This window comes from Cupressus sempervirens, chromosome 2, assembly GCF_028749045.1.
Source record: "Cupressus sempervirens isolate cs-2001-9-10 chromosome 2, ASM2874904v1, whole genome shotgun sequence".
NCBI classification, from domain to species: Eukaryota; Viridiplantae; Streptophyta; class Pinopsida; order Cupressales; family Cupressaceae; genus Cupressus; species Cupressus sempervirens.
Window position 1 is genome coordinate 553,737,412 of NC_143119.1, and position 20,471 is coordinate 553,757,882.

The following is a 20,471-nucleotide window of genomic DNA, read 5'->3' on the forward strand; positions in this document are numbered from 1 at the left end:
TAGCGGGCGAGCCCGCGCTGGCCTTTTATCTAATAAATGCATCCCTTTTGAGAGTCGAGATTTGGTGCACGTATTAGCTCTAGAATTACTATGGTTATCCGAGTAGCAAAGTACCATCAAAGAAACTATAACTGATTTAATGAGCCATCCGCAGTTTCACAGTCTGAAATAGTTCATACTTAGACATGCATGGCTTAATCTTTGAGACAAGCATATGACTACTGGCAGGATCGACCAGGTAGCTTCTAACAATGAGGGGACCCCCAAGACCTGCTACAGCCAAGGGATGCCCGCCGCAATGGGAAACCAAAATTTGCATTCGCTCCGTCATGCATCCAAACATAATCCGCCGCACAAGCAACAAGAATGACATTCACAGCACATGCAGGACTCGCAATGCTCAAAGATTTTGCACAAGAGGAAAGTGTCCCATCATCGACCGGAGAGGGCCAAACAGGGAGCCTCGATTCACAGGCACCTGGGAAGAACATCCCGTACGGAACCCTTTACCCTCAAACTCGCTGCCGCCACTACTCAAAAAGAAGCCTCGAGTCTGTACGAGATGCATCGCGCACGTAGCCACCTCAATTGTAAGGCCACTCAGAGACATCCATTTCCTAGGCATATGCCTCCTACACGCCTGTTGAGGTGCACCCGCACAGAAAAAATCCTTCTCGATCGCAACAAACATTTTCCCATGATGAAGAGCTGATTGCTGAAGTGCCAACGGAGACCACCGTGCGGAAGGGTGAAGGGTCGTGTGAGTCAAAAACATGGCTGGTTATGCGATTTGCGGGGGCATCACTGTGCACGTGACCACCTCAATTATAAGGCCGCTCGAGGGCATCGTGTATAACAACACCCCCTCCACACATTTATAGGTGATGAGAGCCCACTCGCATACACGGACATGTCTAACCTCTGGAAAATATCTCCTTTCCCAGCACAGCCTCGCTAACCGTTCCCCGTGACACGTGATCTGCCAGCGTAGGTACAGAAAAGTTCCTACGGCTGAACACTCACACTAGCATTGTCGGACAAGCTTCAATCTCATGCACATGCACATACCAAAGAATTGGCACCACGAGGGAACCACCCGTGAGCACCCACATCTCGGCAAAAAGCATTCGTGCGATTTCTTCCCCTAGACAAACACGTTGGGCCTGCATTTGTCGGAGCATTGCAAAGACGAGCGCTTTGGTTCGCAGGAGCCTGAGAAGAACATCTCGTACGAAACTCGTTCCCCCAAAATGCTTGAATCACAAATGCTCGTAGCAGGGTCATAATGCAAAGATGTACACCACGCACACGACCGAGTAAGGACACTCAGAGACATCCATTTCCCAGTTATATGCCCCCTACACGCTTTTTGGTGCACCCCGTACAAATGGCCATACTTTGACAAGCCCTCCCAGAATTTTGCATTTGAAGAGAGAGATGAAACGCCTTGGGCTTTTTGTCCACACAATGCAAACACCGAACACTCTCTTTAGGGGGGAGCTGAAGAAGAGTATCTCCTACAGAACCCACGAGCCGCAGTCATTCGGATCACACAGGGCAGGATAGGGCATGGAGAGTTTCCGCATCCAAACAAAAATTATTGGTAATACTCTACGCTTCTACTTGCCCGAACCACAAAAGGCTGTCACGACAGTGCCATGCACTTCTGTAGGATGAGACAGTGAAGAGGCGAGCACGCACTGAGAACGCACTAGCGAATAAATTATGCGGCAACCAAACCTTTCGCCGACCCCCCTATCAATCCCAAGGCTCTACCGATCGGCAAAAACTTAGGGTGGAGAGTGGACCCTTGATGAAATTAGGGACGTTGAGCAATGCACCCGTGCAACCATCTCTTTCCTTCTTGCCGTCCAGGCAGGATAAAAATGCAATGATAGAACGTGCCAATGAGACGGAGCCCTTGGATAAAAGATACAACTCCATACACACTAAGCAACAAGCGCATCTTAGTATCGAACACCAAATGTGCAGTGTGTTGCAAGCCATGCAGACACCTACATATAGGGTATATCCATCAAAACAAAGCGACAAGTACTTCCCACCAGCTTCGCCATTGCGATTACCAAATGGGATAATACTCACCGCCACAAATTAATGACCATCATTACCATCTCGGAATAGATACAAGCACATCGAGCTTTATCCGATCAGCTGGATGAATTTCAAATTGAAGGGGCCCAATCCAAAAGTTCCGGAGGTCATCTCCTGGAACTCTCAAGAACAAGGCCCATCTTACATGCAAACTCTGCTACTGTGCAAACATAGGTTGCAATTAAAGAGGAATTGCAAGGCCGTCACAATGGCCTGAGGCCAATGCTCCGACTAAGTCAATTTTCTCTTGCAATCACCATGCCACCGTTCACAGAGAGATCTCCCCATTCACTTGTGACATGACGCACAATCCAAGGGCTAGATATGAGCTCGCCCTTGAAAGGCCACTTTCCAAGGCATCCACCGATGACACATTGGAACGACAACCGCTGTCAAACCATTTCCCAATGTTGTGCCGATCGAGTTGGCACAGAGCCGCTAGACGAGGGCTCTCATTTTAGATCAAGTTTTAAAATCACCAAGAAGATGCGGTGAGGGCTGGCAACCGCTGCCAAACCTTTTTCTGAAATTGTGCCAGCTGAGTGACTAGAAAACATGCTTTACACGATAGGCATGCAAAAAATTTTGCTAGAGCGCCAAGCACCCACCTCATGGCTAGAGACAAGGGCTCGCCATTAGATCAACTTCGAAATTGCTGAACAGACGCGCTGTAAAATGGCAACCGCTGCCAAGTCTCTTTCGTAGTTGCGTCGGTCGAGTGATCGAAGAAGGTGATCTAAGAGAGGGTCCAAGTGTAGGCATTCGTTGGGGGATTTGGGCCGATGGCATAAATTTATGCAATACCTGAGCAACACTGGACGGAGGTGCTAGACGAGGGCTCTCGTTTTAGATTGAGTTTTAAAATCACCAAGTAGACGTGGTGAGGGCTTGCAACCGCTGCCAAACCTTTTTTCAAAATTGCGGCAGCTGAGTGACAAGAAAACATGATCTAAGGGAAAGTCCAGGTATAGCACCCTTGAGGGTGGGCTCCATGAATTTCATGGAACGCTCCAAGCGACGAGTCAACACACCTGGGCAAGGCAATGGGGTGTTGTGGCAGTCCCAACTTGCCGCCGTCGAAACGACGGATCCTTGGCACAGCGCTGCACACGCGATCGGACCGTCAAATCTCAACGGGGGACGAGGCCCGTACCCCCCCTAAACTGCAACTGAGCAGAGACCTCTCACTCTGACGTGGATGTCGTTCGAAGGCACCGATCCTATAATCCAGATTGCATCTGAGTCTCTTCTTTACCCCACGAGGAATCCGCGCTTTCAATCATGGGCATTCGATGTGACCCTCGACCTCGACGGTGTTGGACCCGTAGCTTGGCCATCTAGCACATCACTTTAGGGCCGAGTGTCCACACGTCGCCGAGATTTTGGGGGTGGGGAGGAGGCCAGATCCAAACACTTCACCAGATCATTCAATCGGTAGGAGCGATGGGCGGTGTGTACAAAGGGCAGGGACATAGTCAACGCGAGCTGATGACTCGTGCTTACTAGGAATTCCTCGTTGAAGATCAATAATTGCAATGGTCTATCCCCATCATGATGCAATTTGTCAAGATTTCCCACCTCATGGCTAGACACAAGGGCTCGCCATTAGATCAACTTCAAAATCGCTGAACAGATGCGCTGTAGAATGGCAACCGCTGCCAAGTCTCTTCTGTAGTTGCGTCGGTCGAGTAATCGAAGAAGGTGATCTAAGAGAGGGTCCAAGCATAGGCATTCATTGGGGGATTCACGCCAATGGCATAAATTTATGCAATACCCGAGCAACACCAGATGGAGGTGCTAGACGAGGGCTCCCATTTTAGATCGAGTTTTAAAATCACCAAGTAGATGCGGTGAGGGCTGGCAACCGCTGCCAAACCTTTTTCCAAAATTGCGCCAGCTGAGTGACAAGAAAACATGATCTAAAGGAGAGTCGAGAAATAGCACCCTCGAGGGTGGGCTTCATGCCCCTCTAATTGATTCAACGTCGGCGTCCACCGTTTCAAAATATGACATATCCATCTGCCTTGACAGCAACGTTGAATCAATGAGGGGGGCACGGGAGAGGCTCGCGGCAACCACCTCTCCCGTTGTAGCTACGATAGGCACGCAAAAAATTTTGCTAGAGCTCCAAGCACCCACCTCATGGCTAGAGACAAGGGCTCGCCATTAGATCAACTTCAAAATCGCTGAACAGATGCACTGTAGAATGGCAACCACTTCCAAGTCTCTTTCGTAGTTGCGTCGGTCGAGTGATCAAATAAGGTGATCTAAGAGAGGGTCCAAGCGTAGGCATTTGTTGGGGGATTCACGCCGATGGCATAAATTTAAGCAATACCCAAGCAACACCAGACGAAGGTGCTAGACGAGGGCTCCCATTTTAGATCGAGTTTTAAAATCATCGAGTAGACGCGGTGAGGGCTGGCAACCGCTGCCAAACCTTTATCCAAAATTGCGCCAGCTGAGTGAGAACTAAACATGATCTAAAGGAGAGTCGAGGAATAGCACATCCGGGGTGGGCTTCATGCCCCTCTAATTGATTCAATGTCGGCATCCACCGTTTCAAAATTTGACATATCCATCCACCTTGACACCATCGTTGAATCAATGAGGGGGGCACGGGAGAAGCTCGCAGCAACCACCTCTCCTATATAAGCTATTAGTGCGAGGCTCGCTCTGCATTAGAAATTAGCAAACACACCGACATCCACCTTAAAAATCCAAATCCTTTAAAATTCCTACCAAACAGCCATTCACGACCCAATTTTTTATGAGGTCGGCAGAGGAGCAAAAGATTATCATCGATTAGGAGATGTGAGTTCATGGAGCCGAGGGACTGAAATGGTCATCGAGCTCATCCGATCAACTGGATGAATTTCACCTTGAAGGGGCCCAATCCAAAAGTTCCGGAGGTTATCTCCTGGAACTCTCGAGAACAAGGCCCATCTTACATGCAAACTCTGCTACTGCGCAAACATAGGTTGCAATTAAAGAGAAATTGCGAGGCCGTCACAATGGCCCGAGGCCAATGGCTCCGACTAAGTCAATTTTCTCTTGCAATCACCATGCCGCCGTTCACAGAGAGATCTCCCCATTCACTTGTGATGCGATGCACAATCCAAGGTCTAGATGCAAGCTCACCCTTGAAAGAAAGACCACTTTCCAAGACATCCCCCGATGACACATTGGAACATCAACCGCTGTCGAACCATTCCCAATGTTGTGCCGATCGAGTTGGCACAGAGGCAACCTTAGGGAGCTCCCGCATAGCAATCGGGATGTGCTTTCGTGCCCATCTCTCACAAAAACCAATGTTAGCTGTGGACAAATTTGGAATCCAAGGGCTCGCATCCATCGATATCATCGGCACTGGGTCTATATATTCAAAGGCCACGGAGAGGTTCTGATAAGAGAAGCTCCCCTGCTCGCTTGCACAAACATCCCAAATTCTAGACACAAGCTCCCGCCCTTAGCATCGCTCTCCAGATCACCGCAATGACACATTGGAACGACAACCACTATCGAAAAACTCCAAAAATTGTGGCAATGGACTGAGAAAGAAGAGCAACTTTTGGGAGCCGCGCATAGCAAACAGGCTGTGCTGCTGCTTCATTCTGCTCTTATATAGATCCAAAATCATTGATTTCATTTGGAATCCGAGGCTGCATTCATCCTTGCTCAAACAAGTAATGGCTCTTCTAATCGAATGTCCATAGGGAGCTTTTGGTAACAAAGGCTCCCTTGTCACTCGTGATGCGCAGGCCAACTGCTAGACGACGGGTCGCCCTTCAGATCGCTGCCCAGGCAACCACTACAACGGCACCATTGGAATGACAACCGCTGCCGAACCATTCTGAAAATTTTGTGCCAAAGAAGTTGTTTCATAGAGAATGACTCTGGGGAGAGAGCCCTCGCATAGAAAAATTGGGATGGCTTCACGGCCCTCCCAATAGAAACGATGCTGGTGCCAATATTCCAAAAATATGAATAACGTGTCTTTCGCAAACACCAGCACTGATTTCTATTGGGGAGGGTCACCGAGAACTTTTGTTATCAAAGCTCCCATTGTAGCCACGATAGGCTCACAAAAAATTTCTAGAGCCCCAAGCACCCACCTCATGGCTAGACAAGGGCTCGCCATTAGTAGATCAACTTCAAAATTGCTGAACAGACGCACTGTGGAATGGCAACTGCTGCCAAGCCTCTTCCGTAATTGCGTCGATTGAGTGATCGAAGAAGGTGATCTAAGAGAGAGTCCAAGGCTAGGGATTCGTTGGGGGATTTGCGCCGATAGAAAAAAATTATGCAATACCCGAGCAACAATGGACGGAGGTGCTAGATGACGGCTCCCATTTTAGATCGAGTTTTAAAATCACCAAGTAGACGCGGTGAGGGCTGGCAACCGCTGCCAAACCTTTTTCCGAAATTGCACCAGCTGAGTGAAAAGAAAACATGATCTAAAGGAGAGTCGAGAAATAGAACCCTCGAGGGTGGGCTTCATGCCCCTCTAATTGATTCAACGTCGGCGTCCACCGTTTCAAAATCTGACATATCCATCCACCTTGACAGCAACGTTGAATCAATGAGGGGGGCACGAGAGAGGCTCACGGCAACCACCTCTCCCATTGTAGCTGTGATAGGCATGCAAAAAATTTTGCTAGAACGCCAAGAACCCACCTCATGGCTAGAGACAAGGGCTCGCCATTAGATCAACTTCGAAATTGCTGAACAGATGCGTTGTAGAATGGCAACCACTGCCAAGTCTCTTTCGTAGTTGCGTCGGTCGAGTGATCGAATAAGGTGATCTAAGAGAGGGTCCAAGCATAGGCATTCATTGGGGGATTCACGCCGATGGCATAAATTTATGCAATACCTGAGCAACACCGGACAAAGGTGCTAGACGAGTGCTCCCGTTTTAGATCGAGTTTTAAAATCATCGAGTAGACGTGGTGAGGGCTGGCAACCACTGCCAAACCTTTATCCGAAATTGTGCTAGTTGAGTGACAAGAAAACATGATCTAAAGGAGAGTCCAGGAATAGCACCCTCGAGGGTGGGCTTCATGCCCCTCTAATTGATTCAACATCGGCGTCCACCTTTTCAAAATCTGACATATCCATCTGCCCTGACAGCGGCGTTGAATCAATGAGGGGGGCATGGGAGAGGCTCGCGGAAACCACCTCTCCCATTGTAGCCGCAATAGGCACGCAAAAAATTTTGCTAGAGCGCCAAGCACCCACCTCATGGCTAGAGACAAGGGCTCGCCATTAGATCAACTTCGTAATCGCTGAACAGACGCGCTGTAGAATGGCAACCGCTGCCAAGTCTCTTCCGTAGTTGCGTCGGTCGAGTGATCGAAGAAGGTGATCTAAGAGAGGGTCCAAGCATAGGTATTCGTTGGGGGATTCGTGTCGATGGCATAATTTTATGCAATACCCGAGGAACACCGGATGGAGGTACTAGACGAGGGCTCCCATTTTAGACCGAGTTTTAAAATCACCGAGTAGACGTGGTGAGGGATGGCAACCACTGCCAAACCATTTTTCGAAATTGCGCCAGCTAAGTGAGAACTAAACATGATCTAAAGGAGAGTCGAGGAATAGCACATTTGGGGTGGGCTTCATGCCCCTCTAATTGATTCAACGTCGGCGTCCACCGTTTCAAAATCTGACATATCCATCCACCTTGACACCGTCGTTGAATCAATGAGGGGCGCACAGGAGAGGCTCGCGGCAACCACCTCTCCTATATAAGCTATTAGTGCGAGGCTCGCTCTGCATTAGAAATTAGCAAACACAACGACATCCACCTTAAAAATCCAAATCCTTTAAAATTCCTACCAAACAACCATTCACGACCCAATTTTTTATGAGGTCGGCAGAGGAGCAAAAGATTGTCATCGGTTAGGAGATGTGAGTTCATGGAGCCGAGGGACTGAAATGGTCATCGAGCTCATCCGATCAACTGGATGAATTTCACCTTGAAGGGGCCCAATCCAAAAGTTCTGGAGGTCATCTCCTGGAACTCTCGAGAACAAGGCCCATCTTACATGCAAACTCTACTACTGCGCAAACATAGGTTGCAATTAAAGAGAAATTGCGAGGCCGTCACAATAGCCCGAGGCCAATGGCTCCGACTAAGTCAATTTTCTCTTGCAATCACCATGCTGCCGTTCACAGAGAGATCTCCCCATTCACTTGTGACGCGATGCACAATCCAAGGTCTAGATGCAAGCTCGCCCTTGAAAGAAAGACCACTTTCCAAGACATCCCTCGATGACACATTGGAACATCAACCGCTGTTGAACCATTCCCAATGTTGTGCCGATCGAGTTGGCACAGAGGCGACCTTAAGGAGCTCCCGCGTAGCAATCGGGATGTGCTTTCGTGCCCATCTCTCACAAAAACCAATGTTAGCTGTGGAAAAATTTGGAATCCAAGGGCTCGCATCCATCGATATCGTCGGCACTGGGTCTATATATTCAAAGGCCACGGAGAGGTTCTGATAAGAGAAGCTCCCCTGCTCGCTCGCACAAACATCCCAAATTCTAGACACAAGCTCTCGCCCTTAGCATCGCTCTCCAGATCACCGCAATGACACATTGGAATGACAACCACTGTCGAACAACTCCCAAAATTGTGGCAATGGAGTGAGAAAGAAGAGCAACTTTTGGGAGCCGCGCATAGCAAACGGGCGGTGCTGCTGCTTCATTCCGCTCTTATATAGATCCAAAATCATTGATTTCATTTGGAATCCGAGGCTGCATTCATCCTTGCTCAAACAAGTAATGGCTCTTCTAATTGAATGGCCACAGGGAGCTTCCGGTAACAAAGGCTCCCTTGTCACTCGTGATGCGCAGGCCAACTGCTAGACGACGGGTCGCCCTTCAGATCGCTGCCCAGGCAACCACCACAATGGCACCATTGGAATGACAACCACTACCGAACCATTCTAAAAATTTTGTGCCAAAGAAGTTGTTGCGTAGAGAATGACTCTGGGGAGAGAGCCCTCACATAGAAAAATTGGGATGGCTTCACGGCCCTCCCAATAGAAACGATGTTGGTGCCAATATTCCAAAAATCCGAATAACGTGTCTTTCGCGAACACCAGCACTGATTTCTATTGGGGAGGGTCGCCGAGAACTTTTGTTATCAAAGCTCCCATTGTAGCTGCGATAGGCTCACTAAAAATTGCTAGAGCCCCAAGTACCCACCTCATGGCTAGACAAGGGCTCGCCATTAGTAGATCAACTTCGAAATCGCTGAACAGATGCACTGTGGAATGGCAACTGCGGCCAAGCCTCTTCCGTAATTGCGTCAGTCAAGTGATCGAAGAAGGTGATCTAAGAGAGAGTCCAAGGCTAGGGATTCGTTGGGGGATTCGCGCCGATAGAAAAAATTTTTGCAATACCCGAGCAACAACGGATGGAGGTGCTAGACGACGGCTCCCATTTTAGATCGAGTTTTAAAATCACCAAGTAGACGCGGTGAGGGCTGGCAACCGCTGCCAAACCTTTTTCCGAAATTGCGCCAGCTGAGTGAAAAGAAAACATGATCTAAAGGAGAGTCCAGGAATAGCACCCTCGAGGGTGGGCTTCATGCCCCCTCTAATTGATTCAACGTCGCCATCCACCGTTTCAAAATTTGACATATCCATCTGCCCTGATAGCGGCGTTGAATCAATGAGGGGGGCATGGGAGAGGCTCGTGGAAACCACCTCTCAAATTGTAGCCGCAATAGGCACGAAAAAAATTTTGCAAGAGTGCCAAGCATCCACCTCATGGCTAGAGACAAGGGCTCACCATTAGATCAACTTCGAAATCGCTGAACAGACGCGCTGTAGAATGGAAACCGCTGCCAAGTCTCTTCCATAGTTGTGTTGGTCGAGTGATCAAAGAAGGTGATCTAAGAGAGGGTCCAAGCGTAGGCATTCATTGGGGGATTCGCACCGATGGCATAAATTTATGCAATACCCGAGCAACACCGGACGGAGGTGCTAGATGAGGGCTCCCATTTTAGATCGACTTTTAAAATCACCAAGTAGACGCGGTGAGGGCTGGCAATCGCTGCCAAACCTTTTTTCAAAATTGCGCCAGCTAAGTGACAAGAAAACATGATCTAAAGGAGAGTCCAGGAATAGCACCCTCGAGGGTGGGCTTCATGCCCCTCTAATTGATTCAACATCGGCGTCCACCATTTCAAAATCCGACATATCCATCCGCCCTAACAGTGGCGTTGAATCAATGAGGGGGGCACGGGAGAGGCTCGCGGCAACCACCTCTCCCCTTGTAGCCACGATAGGCATGCAAAAAAATTTTGTTAGAGCGCCAAGCACCCACCTCATGGCTAGAGACAAGGGCTCGCCATTAGATCAACTTCGAAATCGCTGAACAAACGTGCTGTAGAATGGCAACCGCTACCGAGTCTCTTCTGTAGTTGCGTCGGTCGAGTGATCAAAGAAGGTGATCGAAGAGAGGGTCCAAGCATTGGCATTCATTGGGGGATTCGCGCCGATGGCATAAATTTATGCAATACCCGAGCAACACCGAACGGAGGTGCTAGACGAGGGCTCCCATTTTAGATCGAGTTTTAAAATCACCAAGTAGACGCAGTGAGGGCTGGCAACCGCTGCCAAACCTTTTTCCGAAATTGCGCCAGCTGAGTGACAAGAAAACATGATCTAAAGGAGAGTCCAGCAATAGCACCCTCGAGGGTGGGCTTCATGCCCCTCTAATTGATTCAACGTCGGCGTCCACCATTTCAAAATCTGACATATCCATCCACCCTGACAGCGGCATTGAATCAATGAGGGGGCACAGGAGAGGCTCGCAGCAACCACCTCTCCCATTGTAGCCGTGATAGGCACGCAAAAAATTTTGCTAGAGCACCAAGCACCCACCTCATGGCTAGAGACAAGGGCTCGCCATTAGATCAACTTTGAAATCGCTGAACAGACGCGCTGTAGAATGGCAACCACTGCCAAGTCTCTTCCGTAGTTGCGTCAGTCGAGTGATCGAAGAAGGTGATCTAAGAGAGGGTCCAAGCATAGGCATTCGTTGGGGGATTCGCGTCGATGGCATAAATTTATGCAATACCCGAGCAACACCGGACGGAGGTGCTAGATGAGGGCTCCCGTTTTAGATCGAGTTTTAAAATCACCAAGTAGACGCGGTGAGGGCTGGCAACCGCTGCCAAACCTTTTTCTGAAATTGCGCTAGCTGAGTGACAAGAAAACATGATCTAAAGGAGAGTCCAAGAATAGAACCCTCGAGGGTGGGCTTCATGCCCCTCTAATTGATTCAACGTCAGCGTCCACCGTTTCAAAATCTGACATATCAATCCGCCCTGATAGCAGCGTTGAATAATTGAGGGGAGCACGGGAGAGGCTCACGACAACCACCTCTCTCATTGTAGCCGCAATAGGCACGCAAAAAATTTTGCTAGAGCACCAAGCACCCACCTCATGGCTAGAGACAAGGGCTCGCCATTAGATCAACTTCGAAATCGCTAAACAGACGTGCTATAGAATGGAAACCGCTGCCAAGTCTCTTCCGTAGTTGCGTCGGTTGAGTGATCGAAGAAGGTGATCTAAGAGAGGGTCCAAGCGAAGGAATTCATTGGGGGATTCGCATCGTTGGCATAATTTTATGCAATACCCAAGCAACACCGGACGGAGGTGCTAGGCGAGGGCTCCCATTTTAGATCGAGTTTTAAAATCACCAAGTAGACACGGTGAGGGATGGCAACCGCTGCCAAACCTTTTTCCGAAATTGTGCCAGTTGAGTGAGAAGAAAACATGATCTAAAGGAGAGTCGAGGAATAGCACATCCAGGGTGGGCTTCATGCCCCTCTAATTGATTCAACGTCGGCATCCACCGTTTCAAAATCTGACATATCCATCCGCCTTGACACCGGCGTTGAATCAATGAGAGGGGCACGGGAGAGGCTCGTGGCAACCACCTCTCCTATATAAGCTATTAGTGCGAGGCTCGCTCTGCATTAGAAATTAGTGAACACACTGACATCCGCCTTAAAAATCCAAATCCTTTAAAATTCCTTCCAAATAGCCATTCACGACCCAATTTTTTATGAGGTCGGCAGAGGAGCAAAAGATTGTCCTTGGTTAGGAGATGTGAGTTCATGGAGCCGAGGGACTGAAATGGTCATCGAGCTCATCCAATCAACTGGATGAATTTCACCTTGAAGGGGCCCAATCCAAAAGTTCCGGAGGTCATCTCCTGGAACTCTCGAGAACAAGGCCCATCTTACATGCAAACTCTGCTACTGCGCAAACATAGGTTGCAATTAAAGAGAAATTGCGAGGCCGTCACAATGGCCCAAGGCCAATGGCTCCGACTAAGTCAATTTTCTCTTGCAATCACCATGCGGCCGTTCACAGAGAGATCTCCCCATTCGCTTGTGACGCGACGCACAATCGAAGTGCTAGACACGAGCTCGCCCTTGAAAGAAAGACCACTTTCCAAGACATCCCCCATTCACTTGTGATGCAACGCACAACCCAAGTGCTAGACACGAGCTTGCCCTTGAAAGAAAGACCACTTTCCAAGACATCCCTCGATGACACATTGGAACAACAACCGCTGTCGAACCATTCCCAATGTTGTGCCAATCGAGTTGGCACAGAGGCGATCTTAGGGAGCTCCCACGTAGCAATCGGGATGTGCTTTCATACCCATCTCTCACAAAAACCAATCTTAGCTGTGAACAAATTTTTCTGCAATGACACCATTGGAATGACGACCGCTGTTGAACAACTCCCGAATTTGTGCCCCGATGGAGTGAGAAAGAATAGCAACTTTGGGGAGCTGCACATCGCAAACGGGCTGCTGCTTCATTCTGCTCTTATATATAGATCCGATGTCGTTGATTTCGTTTGGAATCCGAGGCTGCATTCGTCCTTGCTCACACAAGAAATGTCTCTTCTCATCGAATGGCCACGGGGAGCTTCCGATCACAAAGGCTTTCTTGTCACTCATGACGCGCAGCCCAACTGCTTTCTGAAATTGTGCCAGCTGAGTGACAAGAAAACATGATCTAAAGGAGAGTCGAGGAATAGCACCTCGAGGGTGGGCTTCATGCCCCTCCAATTGATTCAACGTCGACGTCCACCATTTCAAAATTTGACATTTCCATCCGCCTTGACACCGCCATTGAATCAATGAGAGGGGCACGGGAGAGGTTCGCGGCAACAACCTCTCCTATATAAGCTATTATTGCAAGGCTCGCTCTGCATTAGAAATTAGCAAACACGCCGACATCCGCCATAAAAATCCAAATCGTTGAAAATTCTAACCAAACAGCCATCCACGACCCAATTTATTATGAGGTCGTCTAAGGAGCAAAAGATTGTCATCGATTAGGAGATGTGAATTCATGGAGCCAAGGGACTGAAATGGTCATCGAGCTCATCCGATCAACTGGATGAATTTCACCTTGAAGGGGCACAATCCAAAAGTTCCGGAGGTCATCTCCTGGAACTCTCAAGAACAAGGACCATCTTACTTGCAAACTCTACTACTGCGCAAACATAGGTTGCAATTAAAGAGAAATTGCCAGGCCATCACAGTGGCCCGAGGCCAATGCTTCGACTAAGTCAATTTTCTCTTGCAATCACCATGCCGTCGTTCACAAAGAGATCTCCCTATTCACTTGCGACGCGATGCACAATCCAAGTGATAGACGCGAGCTCGCCCTTGAAAGGCCAGGCCACTTTCCAAGACATACCCCGATGACACATTGGAACGACAATCGCTGTCAAACCATTCCCAATGTTGTGCCGATCGAGTTGGCATAGAGGAAACCTTAGGGAGCTCCCGCGTAGCAATCGGGATGTGCTTTTGTACCCATCTCTCACAAAAACCAATCTTAGCTATGAACAAATTTAGAATCCAAGGCTCGTATCCATCGATATCGTCGGCACTGGGTCTATATATTTAAAGGCCACGGAGAGGTTCCGATAAGAGAAGCTCCCCTGCTCGCTCGCACAAACATCCCAAATGCTAGACACAAGCTCCCGCCCTTATCATCGCTCTCCAGATCACCGCAATGACACATTGGAACGATAACCGTTGTCGAACAACTCCTAAATTTGTACCGATGGAGTGAGAAAGATGAGCAACTTTGGGGATCCACGCATGGCAAACGCGCTGCTGCTTCATTCCGCTCTTATATATAGATCCGATGTCGTTGATTTTGTTTGGAATCCAAGGTTGCATTCGTCCTTGCTCACACAAGCAATGGCTCTTCTCATTGAATGGTCACGGGGAGCTTCCGATTACAAAGGCTCCCTTGTCACCCGTGATGCGTAGCCCAACTGCTAGATGATGGCTCACCCTTCAGATCGCTGCCCAGGCAACCACCACAACGGCACCATTGGAATGACAACCGCTGCTGAACCATTCCAAAATTTTTTTCCCAAAGAAGTTGTTGCAAAGAGAACAACTCTGGGGAGAGAGCCCTCGCATAGCAAAATCGGGATGGCTTCATAGCAGCTGGATGGGATTTGAATTCATGGAGCCAAGGGAGTGAAATGGTCATCGAGCTCATCCAATCAATTGGATGAATTTCACCTTGAAGGGGCCCAATCCAAAAGTTTCGGAGGTCATCTCCTGGAACTGTCAAGAACAAAGGCCAATCTTACATGCAAACTCTGCTACTGCACAAACATAGGTTGCAATTATAGAGAAATTGCAAGGCCATCACAATGGCCTGAGGCCAATGCTCCGACTACTAAGTCAATTTTCTCTTGCAATCACCATGCCGCCATTCACAGAGAGATCTCCCCATTCACTTGTGATGACGCACAATCCAAGTGCTAGATGCAATCTCGCTCTTGAAAGGCTGCGTTCCAAGACATCCCGATGACACATTGGAACGACAACTGCTGTCGAACCATTCCCAATGTTGTGCCGATCGAGTTGGCACAGAGGCGATCTTAGGGAGATCCTGCAAATCGATTGGGAAGTGCTTTCGTACCCATCTCTCACAAAAACCAATGTTAGCTGAACAATTTTAGAATCCAAGGCTTGTATCCATCGATATCATCGGCACTGGGTCTATATTCAAAGGCCACGAAGAGGTTCCGATAAGAGAAGCTCCCTTGCTCTCTTGCACAAACATCCCCAAATGCTAGATGCAAGCTCCCGCCCTTAGCATCGCTCTCCAGATCACCGCAATGACACATTGGAATGACAACCGCTGTCGAACAACTCCCGAATTTGTGTCGATGGAGTGAGAAAGAAGAGCTAGATCGGGTCGACGAAAATGGCTAAGCCAGATCAGGTCGGCCAGCATGGCTCGGCCACCATTTTTTGCCGAGAGCTTTCGATATTAAAGCTCCCATGTAGCAGCGATAAGTACACCATGACAAAATTGCTAGAGCACCAAGCACCCATAGAAAATTGCCATTATACCAAGCAACGCCGGAGTGCTAGACAAGGGCTCACGTTTAGATCAAGTTTTAAAATCACCAAAAAGACACGCCATGGATCGGCAACCACTGCCTCACCTTTCCCTAAATTGAGTCATCGGAAAACATGATCTAAAGGAGAGCTGAGGAAAAGCACTAAGATCGCTTCATGCCCCTTTCATTCATTCAACATTAGCATACACCGTTTGAAAACCCAACAATCTGATCCGCCTAGACACCAATGTTGAATCAATGAAAGGGGCATGGGAGAGGCTCACGGCAACAACCTCTCCTATATAAGCTATTAGTGCGAGGCTCGCTCTGCATTAGAAATCTGCGATAGCGCGGACAGAAACCTTAAAAATCCAATTCAATGAAAAATGTGACCAAACAGCCATCCACGACACCATTTTTGGAGCTCGTCCAGATCGGCTCGGCCAGAATGGCTTGCCCAGATTGGCTCGGCCAGCATGGCTCAGCCAGATCGGCTCGGCCAGCATGGTGACTTGCTGACTCGATGAGAGTACTTCGAACTGTCAAGAACAGAGGCCAATCTAACATGCAAACTCTGCTACTATGTAAACATAGGTTGCAATTATAGAGAAATTGCAAGGGCGTCACAATGGCCCGAGGCCAATGCTCCGACTACTAAGTCAATTTTCTCTTGCAATCACCATGCCGCTGTTCATAGAGAGATCTCCCCATTCACTTGTGATGACACACAATCCAAGTTCTAGACGCGAGCTCGCCATTGAAAGGCCGCGTTCCAAGACATCCCGATGACACATTGGAACGAAAACCGCTGTCAAACCATTCCCAATGTTGTGCCGATCGAGTTGGCACAGAGGCGATCTTAGGGAACTCCCGCGTATCGATCGGGAAGTGCTTTTGTACCCATCTCTCACAAAAACCAATGTTAGCTGAACAATTTTATAATCCGAGGCTTGTATCCATCGATATCGTTGGCACTGGGTCTATATTCAAAGGCCACGAAGAGGTTTCGATAAGAGAAGCTCCCCTGCTCACTTGCACAAACATCCCCAAATGCTAGACGCAAGCTCCCGCACTTAGCATCGCTCTCCAGATCACCGCAATGACACATTGGAATGACAACCGCTGTCGAACAACTCCCAAATTTTTGCCGATGGAGTGAGAAATGAGAGCCAGATCGGGTCAACGAAAATGGCTAAGCCAGATCAGGTCGGCCAGCATGGCTCGGCCACCATTTTTCGCCGAGAGCTTTCGATATTAAAGCTCCCATGTAGCCGCGATAAGTACACCATGACAAATTGCTAGAGCGCCAAGCACCCATAGAAAATTGCCATTATACCAAGCAACGCCGGAGTGCTAGACAAGGGCTCACGTTTAGATCAAGTTTTAAAACCACCAAAAACACACGCCATGGATCGGCAACCGCTACCTCACCTTTTCCAAAATTGAGTCATCGAAAAACATGATCTAAAGGAGAGCCGAGGAAAAGCACTGAGATCGCTTCATGCCCCTTTCATTCATTCAACATCAGCATACACCGTTTGAAAACCCAACAATCCGATCCGCCTAAACACCAATGTTGAATCAATGAAAGGGGCATGGGAGAGGCTCGCGGCCTTAAAAATGTGACCAAACAGCCATCCATGACACCGTTTTTGGACCTCGCCCAGATCAGCTCGGCTAGAATGGCTCACCCAGATCGGCTCGGCCAACATGGCTCGGCCAGATCGGCTCGGCCAACATGGTGACTTGCTGACTTGGTGAGAGTACTTTGAACTATCAAGAACAAAGGCCAATCTAACATGCAAACTCTGCTACTGCTCAAACATAGGTTGCAATTATAGAGAAATTGCAAGGCCGTCACAATGGCCCGAGGCTAATGCTCCGACTACTATGTCAATTTTCTCTTGCAATCGCCATGCTGCCATTCACAGAGAGATCTCCCCAATCACTTGTCACGACGCACAATCCAAGTGCTAGATGCAAGCTTGCCCTTGAAAGGCTACGTTCCAAGACATCCCGATGACACATTGGAATGACAACCGCTGTCGAACCATTCCCAATGTTGTGCCGATCGAGTTGGCACACAGGCGATCTTAGGGAACTCTCGCGTATCGATCAGGAAGTGCTTTTGTAACCATCTCTCACAAAAACCGATGTTAGCTTAACAATTTTAGAATCAAAGGCTCATATCCATCGATATCGTCGGCACTGGGTCTATATTCAAAGGCCACAGAGAGGTTCCGATAAGAGAAGCTCCCCTGCTCGCTTCAACAAACATCCCCAAATGCTAGATGCAAGCTCCTGCCCTTAGCATCACTCTCCAGATCACCGCAATGTAACATTGGAATGACAACCGCTGTTGAACAACTCCTGAATTTGTGCCGATGGAGTGAGAAAGAAGAGCCAGATCGGGTCGACAAAAACGGCTAAGCCAGATCGGGTCGGCCAGCATGGCTCAGCCACCATTTTTCGCCGAGAGCTTTCGATATTAAAGCTCCCATGTAGCCGCGACAAGTACACCATGACAAATTGCTAGAGCACCGAGCACCCATAGCAAATTGCCATTATACCAAGCAACGCCGGAGTGCTAGACAAGGGCTCACGTTTAGATCAAGTTTTAAAATCAAAAAAAACACATGCCATGGATCGGCAACCGCTGCCTCACCTTTTCCAAAATTGATTCATCGGAAAACATGATCTAAAGGAGAGTCGAGGAAAAGCACTGAGATCGCTTCATGCCCCTTTCATTGATTCAACATCAGCATACACTGTTTGAAAACCCAACAATCCGATCCGCCTAGACACCAATGTTGAATCAATGAAAGGGGCATGGGAGAGGCTCACGGCAACAACCTCTCCTATATAAGCTATTAGTGCGAGGCTCGCTCTGCATTAGAAATCTACGATAGCACGAACAACTCCCTTAGAAATCCAATTCAATGAAAAATGTGACCAAACAGCCATCCACGACACCATTTTTGGAGCTCGGCCAGATCGGGTCGACCAGAATGGCTCGCCCAGATCGTCAAGAACAAAGGCTAATCTTACATGCAAACTCTGCTACTGCGCAAACATAGGTTGCAATTATAGAGAAATTGCAAGGCCGTCACAATGGCCCGAGACCAATGCTCTGACTACTAAGTCAATTTTCTCTTGCAATCGCCATGCCACCATTCACAAAGAGATCTCCCCATTCACTTGTGACGACGCACAATCCAAGTGCTAGATGCGAGCTCGCCCTTGAAAGGCCGCGTTCCAAGACATCCTGATGACACATTGGAATGACAACCGCAGTCGAATCGCCAGATCGGCTCGGCCAGAATGGCTCGCCCAGATCAGCTCACCCAGCATGGCCCGATCAGAACGGCTCGACCAGCATGGCTCGGCTAGAACGGGTCGCCCAGATCAGCTCGGGCAGAATGGCTCGCCCAGATCGGCTCGGCCAGCATGGCTTGCCATGAACGGCTTGGCCAAATTGGGTCAGCCAGAATGGCTTGCCCAGATCAGCTCGGCCAGCATGGCTCAGCCAGAACGGCTCAGCTAGATCGGGACGGTGACTTGATGAACGGACTTAGAGATTCGACTTTGTGGGCCGACCTGGCAGGGTGACTTGATGAACGCACTTGAAGGGTTGACTTGGTGGGGTGACTCTATGAACGGACCTAAAGAGTTGACTTGGTGAGAGTACTTGGCGAGGTGACTCAATGAAAGGACTTAAAGAGTTGACTTGGTGAGAGTACTTGGTGGGGCGACTTGATGAATGCACTTGAAGAATTGACTTGGTTAGAGTACTTGGTGGGGCGACTTGATGAACGGACTCAAAGATTTGACTTGGTGAGAGTACCTGGTGGCTCGACTTGATGAGCAAACTTAAAGAGTCGACTTGGTGAGAGTACTTGGCGGGGTGAACTGATGAACGAACATAAAGAGTCGGCTTGGTGGGAGTACTTGGTGGGCCGACCTGGTGGGGTCACTTTATGGATAGACTTAAAGAGTCGACTTGGTTAGATTACTTGTTTTGGTGACTTGATGAATGGACTTGAAGAGTCGACTTGGTGGGGTGACTTGATGAAAGGACTTAAAGGGTCGACTTGGTGAGAGTACTCGGTGGGGCGACTTGATGAACGGACTTAAAGGGTCGACATGGCAGGGTGACTTGATGAACGGACCTAAAGAGTTGACTTGGTGAGAGTACTTGGCGGGGTGAACTGATGAACGGACTTAAAGAGTCAACTTGGTGGGCCGACTTGATGAACGGACTTATAGAGTCGACTTGGTGAGAGTAGTTGTTCTGGTGACTTGATGAACGGACTTAAAGAGTCAGCTTGGCAGGGTGACTTGATGAAAGGAATTAAAGAGTCAACTTGGTCGGGTGACTCGATGAACAAACTTAGAGGGTCGACTTTGCGGGGTGACTTGATGAACGGACCTAAAGAGTTGACTTGGTGAGAGTACTCGGTGGGGTGACCTGATGAACAAACTTAGAGAGTCGACTTGGTGAGAGTCCTTGGTGGGCCAACCTGGTTGGGTCACTTCGTGAACTGACTTAAAGAGTCGACTTGGTGGGAGTACTTGGTGGGATGACTTGATGAACGGACTTCAAGGGTCGACTTGGCGAGGTGACTTGATGAACAGTCCTAAAGAGTTGACTTGGTGAGAGTACTTGGTGTGGTGACTTGATGAAAAGACTTAAAGAGTCGAATTGGTGAGAGTACTTGGTGGGGTGACTTGATGAATGCACTTGAAGGGTCGACGTGGTGGGGTGACTTTATGAACGGACCTAAAGAGTTGACGTGGTGAGAGTGCTTGGTGGGGTGACTTGATTTACATAGTTAAAGAGTCGACTTGGTGAGAGTAGTTGGTCGGGTGACTTGATGAACGCACTTGAAGAATCGACTTGGTTAGAGTACTTGGTGGGGTGACTTGATGAACGGACTTAAAG

The 20,471-nt window shown here is 48.7% G+C and overlaps 1 non-coding gene across 1 annotated transcript in view; it reads right to left on the reverse strand.

Moving 5' to 3' along the window:
- LOC149573595 (18S ribosomal RNA) overlaps positions 1 to 241 on the reverse strand; it is a 1,811-nt gene extending 1,570 nt beyond the window's left edge. Inside the window, exon 1 of the ribosomal RNA XR_016360630.1 lies at positions 1 to 241. This exon is cut by the window's left edge and continues 1,570 nt beyond it. This is a non-coding gene — a ribosomal RNA (18S ribosomal RNA).
- Positions 242 to 20,471: the final 20,230 nt, after the last annotated feature.